Raw genomic sequence first — 5,798 nt, forward strand, 5'->3', positions numbered from 1 at the left:
TGGTCGGATAATTGTGAGGAAAGCTTTCAGAAGCTCATGACTCTGTTGACTACTGCACCAATTCTTACCTTGCCAGCGGTAGGTAAGAATTTCATTGTCTATTGTGATGCATCCTATTCCGGTTTGGGTGCAGTGCTAATGCAAGAGAAGAGTGTTATTGCTTATGCTTCAAGACAATTAAAAGTGCATGAACGTAACTATCCAACTCATGATTTGGAATTGTCCGCGGTAGTGTTTGCATTAAAGCAATGGAGAAACTATTTATATGGGGTTAAGTGTGAGGTCTATATGGATCATCGTACCGTACAGTATGTCATTACTCAGAAAGATTTGAACTTCAGACAGAGGAGATAGATGGAACTACTGAAGGACTACGACATCACTATTTTGTATCATCCGGGGAAGGCGAATGTTGTAGCGGATGCTTTAAGTAGAAAGGCGGGAAGCATGGGAAGTCTAGCTCACTTGCAAGCTTCTAGACGCCCATTGGCTAGAGAAGTTAAGATTCTGGCTAACGACCATGTGAGATTAGAAGTAAATGAGAAGGGAGGATTTTTAGCTTGTGTGGAGGCAAGATCTTCCTTCCTTGACAAGATTAAGGGAAAGCAGTTTAATGATGAAAAATTGATCCGGATCCGAGATAAAGTGTTGCAAGGAGAGTCTAAAGAAGCGACAATCGATGAGGAAGGTGTTTTGAGGATCAAGGGAAGGGTATGTGTACCCCGCATCGATGATTTGATCAACACTATTCTGACAGAGGCTGATAGTTCAAGGTATTCTATACATCCTGGTGCAACCAAGATGTATCGTGACCTAAAGCAACACTTTTGGTGGAGTAGAATGAAGCGTGATATTGTTGACTTTATTGCCAAATGTCCAAACTGTCAACAAGTAAAGTATGAACACCAGAGGCCCGGAGGAACACTTCAGAGAATGCCCATTCCTGAATGGAAGTGGTAAAGGATTTCAATGGATTTCGTGGTTGGTCTTCCAAAGACATTGGGAAAGTTTGATTCTATTTGGGTAATTGTTGATAGGTTAACTAAGTATGCTCACTTCATTCCGATCAAGGTGACTTACAATGCAGAGAAGGTACCCAAACTTTACATCTCGGAAGTGGTGCGATTGCATGGGGTTCCATTCTCCATTATATCAGATAGAGGTACGCGGTTTACTTCTAAGTTTTGGAAAACATTGCATGCGGAACTGGGTACTAGGTTGGACCTTAGTACTGCGTTCCATCCTCAGACTGATGGTCAGTGTGAGGGAACGATTCAAGAGTTGGAGGATATGCTTCGTGCATGTTTGATAGAATTTTGTGGTCAGTGGGATAGCTTCTTACCCTTAGCAGAGTTCTCCTACAACAATAGCTATCACTAAAGCATTGATATGGCCCCATTTGAGGCACTATATGGGAGAAAATGTAGGTCTCCAATTAGGTGGTTTGATGCATTTGATGTTAGACCTTGGGGTAGTGACCTTCTGAGGGAATCGTTAGATAAAGTGAAATCTATTCAAGAGAATCTTCTAGCGGCGCAAAGTAGACAGAAGGAGTATGCAGATCGGAAGGTTAGAGACTTGGAGTTTATGGAGGGTGAACAAGTCTTGTTGAAGGTTTCGCCAATGAAAGGGGTGATGCGGTTTGGTAAGCGAGGTAAACTTAGCCCAAGGTATATTGGTCCATTTGAAGTACTTAAGCGAGTAGGGGAGGTGTCTTATGAGTTAGCCTTGCCTCCAGGGCTGTCCGGAGTACATCCGGTATTCCATGTGTCAATGTTGAAAAGATACCATGGGGATGGAAACTACATTATCAGTTGGGATTCAGTGTTGCTTGATTAGAATTGGTCTTATGAGGAGGAACCTGTTGCCATTCTAGATAGAGAAATTCGCAAGTTGAGATCAAGGGAGATTGCATCCATCAAAGTTAAATGGAAGAATCGACCCGTTGAAGAAGCCACTTGGGAGAAGGAGGCAGATATGAGAGAAAGATACCCACATCTGTTTACAGATTCAGGTACTCCTTTTCGCCCTTGTTTTCCTTCTTCTGATCATTCGGGGACGAACGATGGGTAAATTGGTATCTATTGTAACGACCTGTTTAGTCATTTTGAACAGCAGATTTTATTTCTGGAAAAACAGACTGAGGTAACCGACCTCACGATGGACCGTCATGGGAACGACGGAGGGTGTCTCGTTTCAGAACACTTAGAAAATCAGAAATTTGGTACTGAAAATCGACTCTCTGAACTTTGTAACGAAATGGCAGGACGGACCGTCACAGACTCTTTGGTTGAAATTGAGTCTCTGAATCTTGCGACGACCTGCAGGACGGACCGTCGTAGGCATGACAGGCCGTCGCAGGTTGCGTAATCCCAGTCCGGGTCGGATTTCTTATAAGTTTTAAGGGATGTTTTGGACTATTCCTGCTTTAATTATAAAGTTAGTGGGTTAATGTTAATAAGTCTAATTACTTGAGGGGTTAAAAGAGGTAACCTTAAGTTAATTACTGGGTTATTATTGCCATCTTTTATTCTTAAATATATGCTAATTAGGGTAAAAGAAAGAGGATTTTGAATAAAGAAAATAGAAAGAACAAGAGAAAAAGAGAGAAAGTCAAATGTGAAAAAGGAGAAACGAAGAGAAACAAAGCTTGGGAAATTGCTTGCTTATCACGAATCTTCGGTGGAGGTAGGTTATGGTTTCTCTTACGATATTTGTAGTGAACTCTTAATAGCTAATAATATGTATTGATAATATTGTAAACCTTGCTATGAGCTTAATTGTATGCTTGCATGAATGTAATTATATAATTGTGATTATATAAGCATGATGAAGTTATTGAATCCCAAATCATGCAAAACCCTAATATCTTTGTTAATGATGTGGCCTTTGTATAAAAGAAGGCTTGATGAACTAAAATAATGAGATTGATGATGCCTTGGTAAGAAAGAAGGCTTGATGAATTGATAGAAGGAGATTAGGGGATCGGGTGTCACGAACCGACACGTAGATTTAGGGGATCGGGTGTCACGAACCGACACATAGATTTAGGGGATCAGGTGTCACGAACCGACACGTAGATTTAGGGGATCGGGTGTCATGAACTGGCACGTAGATTTAGAGGATGAGAGTGTTACGTTCCGACAAATAGTAGTAGGGGATCGGAGTGTCATGTACCGACACAAGAGAAATAAAGATAATGAATCTTGAAAGATGTTAATATACTCAATCTAATAAACATAATTCCGAAATGAGTATGGTATTGAGGCTTGAGTCCTCATGTGTGAACTTGACGGTATTTGTTAATGATATAGTACTTGCTGTTGCTACATGTTGAGTATCATAGTTGATTTTATGATATTCCTTGGTATATATTGATTTCTATTTCGATTTGGCCGATGATATCTACTCAGTACCCATGTTTTGTACTGACCCCTACTTTTATTGTTTTCTTCTTGTTATTTGTGGAGTGCAGCAAACGTGTCGTCATCTTCGACTCAACAGTAACTCTAGCCAGTCTTCATTACTCCGGATACCAGGGTGAGCTAATGCTTCTAACTTGGACTGGATCTTCCTCTTCATGTCTTGATGCCTTGATGTTCCGACATGGACTAGCTTTTATGTATTTTTAGCTTCTTAGAAACTCTTAGATTTAGTAATTTGAAGTAGATGTTCTTGTGATGATGACTTCCAGATCTTGGGGATAATAATAATAGTTGTTGAGTTTTTAGAAAGTTAATGAATTGGTTTTTACTAATTTGTTTAAGTCTTCCGCATTATTTTCTGTTGATATTATATTGAAATGTTAAGGTTTAGATTGATTGGTTCGCTCACATATGAGGTTAAGTGTGGGTGCCAGTCGCGGCCTGATTTGGGTCGTGACAAATGTATACTACGGTATTGCGGAAATGTGTAATGTTTGAGGTGATTTGGAAGTCAAACGTCAAGGTACGATCAAAACGTTTAATGACTAGAAAATGATTTATACTATGAGCTTATGAAGTCTTTAAATGATTTTTAATGATTTTGATAAGCATTGTATGGATTTTTATGAAGCATAGAGTTCCAACATCCAAGAATATCCAAGGCGTTCGAAAGATTGCCCTTGAGGCGTTCATGTGTGTCTTAATGGGCCTAGCATGTTTGGACATATTACATGTAATATTTTTTGCTGAAAATTGCATGGATGGTCTAAAAATTGTTAATCTTTGTATCTTCTTTATAAATGTCCCTGTAAAACTTACCAAGGGCCACGTAAAAGGGCGCATAAGAAGGACACAAGGGCTGTCGAGACACTGCCTCGGAAGAATCAATCGACTGAACCAAAGACACCCTATTTGTTGACAAACGGCTCGTAAATAGTCGTGTTTTCAATGAACACTTAGAGTACATTAGGATCAGTAAAAGAACAAGCCAGTACCCAATCCATTGAAACCACAGACGGCCCGTTGATGGACCTACTGGTCGTCAATGGTGTCCTGCAACTCTTTTATTTAGTGGTTGAATGGGAAATTCACACCACATCCTAACCTAACCCTACCAGGTTTGTTTAGTTATATTTTTGTGTATTTAAAGAATCAAAAAGGTGAACAACAAATTCCAAAAACAAGTCACTAAAATTAGTCTCTAATTCCTAAAATTTCTCCCTAGAAAGTTCCTTTGAAGGTAAAGCTCAAAAACAACTTGGAGATTGGATTCCTATGGTTTATTTATAATGTTTTAGAAATTTTGGTCTAGATAAATGTGTGGTGATCCTTCGTTTCTAAATAACCTTTCACTTGGAGATTTAATTTCAATATTTTTCATAAAATTTCATTATCAAAGTTTAAACTATCAATTTAGCCATGGGTTCTTTCTCAAAAAGTTTTCAAAGTCTTAATCATTATGAATTGATGATAATGTATTGTTTTTAGCATGCAAAACAATCCAATTTCAAGATTAACCCATCTCACTTCCCAAACTCGATTTAGCCCTAGCATGGGCATTGTGATTATGTTACGTTGAATTGCTTATGTCTACTGTTTTAAACGTGAATTAATGATGAATTTATGATGAAGGATGCATGTGGACTAATATATGATGAATTAAACATGACTAGTCTATGCTTGTATGTGTTTACTGAAAGATTAATCATAAAAAGTATAGTAGTGTAATTCGATTATGAGGATTCTTGTATCTACTACCTTAGTTTAATATCATGTTTCAATTATGGATAGGAATCTCGTATAATCAAATTAAAAAGTCTTATCGGAATTTATCTAGGTTGTTATAGTCTATTAATTGATAATACAATGTATGTGACGTGATCTCGATTTTAGGTTAGATGAAGCATAATTCCTTTTGAGTAATGATCTATTTCGGTACTGTCTAACAAGTATATTAATGTTCAGATATAATTGATGATCATCGATTTAGGGAATTAGTAGCATTGCCTATTTCTGTTATCTCTATAAAATTGATAGTTTAATGCCTATGTTGGTATCTTGATCTTGTAGGTATTGAACAATTATTTCTTTATGATAAGTGTATGTTTAGCTACTACCCTTGATTTATACTATTGATGAAATATGATTTATGATTCGTGAAAGTGAAATTGGTTAATGTGTTTTACTAGTTGTAACGTGACCTTGTAATAGCTTATACACGATTTCGTGTATGATTATGGTGTTTTAGCTACTAAACTATGTTTGAATTGTTGATGAAAGAGTATTAATGGTCAATGATGATTAACCGCTAAAGGATTGGTAATTCTACTCTCTTTTACTTTTCTACATTTTTATAGTGTTGTTGATAAAGCA

The sequence above is a fragment of the Solanum lycopersicum genome, chromosome 8 (assembly GCF_036512215.1).
Source record: "Solanum lycopersicum chromosome 8, SLM_r2.1".
Lineage (NCBI taxonomy): Eukaryota > Viridiplantae > Streptophyta > Magnoliopsida > Solanales > Solanaceae > Solanum > Solanum lycopersicum.